Source organism: Chenopodium album, chromosome 17 (assembly GCF_948465745.1).
Source record: "Chenopodium album chromosome 17, dcCheAlbu1.1, whole genome shotgun sequence".
Taxonomy (NCBI): domain Eukaryota; kingdom Viridiplantae; phylum Streptophyta; class Magnoliopsida; order Caryophyllales; family Amaranthaceae; genus Chenopodium; species Chenopodium album.
This window is the reverse complement of record NC_137850.1, coordinates 13,884,828-13,888,374: the sequence shown is the minus strand read 5'-3', so window position 1 is coordinate 13,888,374 and position 3,547 is coordinate 13,884,828. Positions and strand designations below refer to the sequence as shown.

At 37.3% G+C, this 3,547-nt stretch overlaps 1 non-coding gene across 1 annotated transcript; it reads left to right on the top strand.

Moving 5' to 3' along the window:
• On the top strand, positions 1-106 carry LOC145590256 (small nucleolar RNA R71). The gene has a single exon (XR_014101894.1). It is a non-coding gene; the product is annotated as a small nucleolar RNA R71 (small nucleolar RNA).
• The last annotated feature ends 3,441 nt before the right edge of the window (positions 107-3,547 follow it).

The following is a 3,547-nucleotide window of genomic DNA, read 5'->3' as shown; positions in this document are numbered from 1 at the left end:
ATTCCGTGGTGAAGACATTCTCTTTGATACTCTTTGTATCTCTCCCATGCTTCATAGAGGCTCTCACTAGGCTTCTGCTTGAAACCTTGAATCAAAGCTCTAGCCTCTGCCGTTTTCTTTTGTGGATAGAAACGGGATAGAAATTCCTTGGTCACTTCGTCCCATGTCCTTAGAGAATTCGGCTTGACCTCCTTGTGTAGCCATTCCAAGGCACGCCCTGTGAGGGAAAAGGGAAAAAGCTTGAGGCGGATGAATTCTTGGGAAATTCCATTCACCTTGATAGTATTGCAATATTTTTCGAACTCCTTGAGATGATTTAGCGGGCTTTCATTCTTAGCCCCACTAAATTGTCACCTCTCTATCAAAGTGATCATTGTCGGTCTTATTTCAAAATCGTTCGTCGGTGTTGTAGGTGAAGCAATCCCACTCTCAAATCTATATGCACTGGGAATCCCCAATTCTTTCAACGCCACCCTTGGATTTTCTCCCATTCTTGCTTGTTCCTCTTGTTGTGGTTCTTCTTCACTTGAAATGCTAGGACTCAAAGATCGTCTAGCAACCCTTAACCTTGCAATAGTTTTCTCAATTTCCGGATCAAATGGCACTAGTGAACGACCACGTGCTCTATGCATACAATCTCAAAAGAAATGATTAGTGGTATGGCTACAAGTGTAGCCTAAAAGAAAATCTTTTTGTATTTTCAATTAAGGATGAAATAGATTCAACGACTATAGCAAAGCACCAATATCATTCCCCGGCAACGGCGCCATTTTTGATGCATGGAAAATGTAGGTCGTTTTCTACCCTTTCCTAGATCCAAACAAAATTTATAAACACTCGACCAACCTAATACAAGTATATGGTAAGTCGAGGGTCGAACCCAAAGGAACGAGTAGGTACAAGCTATAGCCTAGGTAAAGCTACTTCGAAGATTGTAGAAAGATATGGTTGGTAACTAAGGTATTGAGAAGGCTAGATAAATCGAGAAATTCAATATACTATACACTAGGGATATAGGTTCCACATGCAAGCTCAATGATTATTTTAATTGATGGATCACTCAATCAATTCAAACATTACAAAGGACAAACAATAGTTGCAACCAAAGGAATTCAAAAGCTATCTCCTATAAGCCAAGCTAGGGTTCACTATTAATGGCTAACTAGGAAAATCACAATCAATCTCATTCAATTAAAGAAATTCTCAAATCAAGGGTTCATTTCATTGAAATTTGCAATGCAATCTAGATTAATCTTATAGTTTGATCACTCCTATTCTAATTAATCACATACACAACTATGTCAACCAATTTAATTGCAACAATTCAATCAATCAAGGGTCATCAACTAGAAAAAATCATCAATCAAGCATGCTTCCCCTTCTCCCTAGCAACTAATCTACTCACTAATCATGGTGAAATTGAGAAACAAAACAAATTCAATCACAATCATATTCATTTCAAGTTTAATCAAGAAGAAATTCAATCACTCAACAAATTCTAAAGCAAAGAATGGAATTCAAATCAAACATTCAAGAATTAAAGTAAATTGCAATAAAAGTAAATTCAAAGGAAAGAAATCTGACAAACTTTCATTGATTTCAAGAAGAAATCCAAGATCAAGTTGAAATCAAAGATCAAATTCAAGTACAATCAAGTAATCTTAAGCTTCTCTCTCTACTTTCTCTCTCTTCTCATTCAAGAAAATAAGTGTCAAGTACAAAAATAAGTTGTCCCCCACGAAACAGGAAAAGTCTAAAGCAATAAATAGAAAATCGAGCGAAGGGGAACGGGGCGCCTGGTGCGTGCACACCACAAGGCCGCGCGCGCGCACAGCTGGGTCTGCGTGCACGCACCACCTATGCTGCGCGCGTACAACCCTGCTTGGTGCTCGTGGCCTTACCTTGTTCGCTTGCTCGATCGATCTCCGCGCTCCTGAGCATCCCTATCATTGGTGCACTCGAGGCGATGCTCGTAAGAAGGGCAGCTCCTTTATCTTCCAAGCGTTTGAACACTTTGAGCCAAAGCATTGCTTCCAAGGTCCTCGTGCTAGCAGAACTAGCTTGGATTGCATGTTTGGATTCCCGAACTTAGCTCCATCAACCTTCTTGAATGCGCTCGAGCTTCCTCCTTGATAATTAAACCTCGGGAAACTCAACACACCTACAAAACAAGTCAAAGAAACGGAGAAGCGAGAAAAGATAACCAAGAAATGAATAAAATAGAAAGAAAATCATCAAAAGGACACATTTCTCTAAACTTACACATAAACACGCAAAACAAGCATTATTATGAAAAACCACAACATAAAAGATTAAAAACGAGCATAAAACTACAAAGAAAACCTAGCTTAAGAGTGCCATAAATTACACTCATCAAAAGGGAAAAAACAACTAGGAAAAGGCCAACTAAAGAATAAAAGGCTAAAACTAAGGAAAAAGGCCTAAAGAAAGCTATAAAAACGACTACAAATCATCCAAAATAAAGCTATTTGAGTGCCATAATTGACACTCATCAATTCTCTTGAGTGAAAACTTGGCATATTTGTTTACTAAGGCGCTCCCAACAGCCACATTCAAAAAGTTAGCTTACGGCATTGGATTGTGTCATCTTAAAGATCTCAAGTGATGTAGTTATGAGGGGGAGTTGATGCGCGCTGCACTCTTTTTTCTTTAACCATGGTTTTTTCCCACTTGGTCTTCCTAGTAAAGTTTTAACGAGGCAGCATCTTATGCGCGTTATAATGTATTATTTTGTACAGGTTTTTCTACTAAATTTTAGTTATTATTTTATTTAATATATAGTCATCCAAGGGAGAGTGTTATGAAATATCTAAAAGTGGATGACTATTATCCCATGTACAATCTAGAACATTCTAAAGTTGGGTATTTGATCTTATTCGATGATGGAACCCTAGATAATATACATCTATATATATCCCTTACTAGATTGAATAATAAAGAATAACGTAACAAAATTTCCCTTATATCTCTCTTTATTTCTCTTCCATATTTAACACGTTCTTAATAATAACAATCGACTAATTAATATTGAGTATTTGTATAAACAATGGAAAATCGAATAAAGATACAAATAATAAAAGCCAAAATAATCAGCTTCATTATATGTATAAATGATGATTACAACATTACATACTCTCATTAAAAAAAAAATTAAAAAAGGAAATTCTCTTTGGTAACACCCAATTTCTTATATTTCTCTATGGTAAATTGGGAAAAAAGTTATCATCTTTGGTAAACTTGAATTTTTGGTTACCAAAGAGAATAGCTATTTTAATTAAAATAGCTAACCATGGTTAGTTTATAATAATTAAATAATATTTTTAAAAAAAATCCTCCCCCACCAGCCCAACCACTCTGTTCTCCTCCCCTCCACTGCCGGCGTCATCGGCCCACCTTACCATGCCGACGATTTGACTCCCCTAATCAAGTGACCCTAGCCCGACACCAAAACCCACCCCCAATTTCCCCACTCCCTTTTTCCCCCACCGCGACCCTAAACCGGCAAAATGAAGTTTTAATTTGCCCC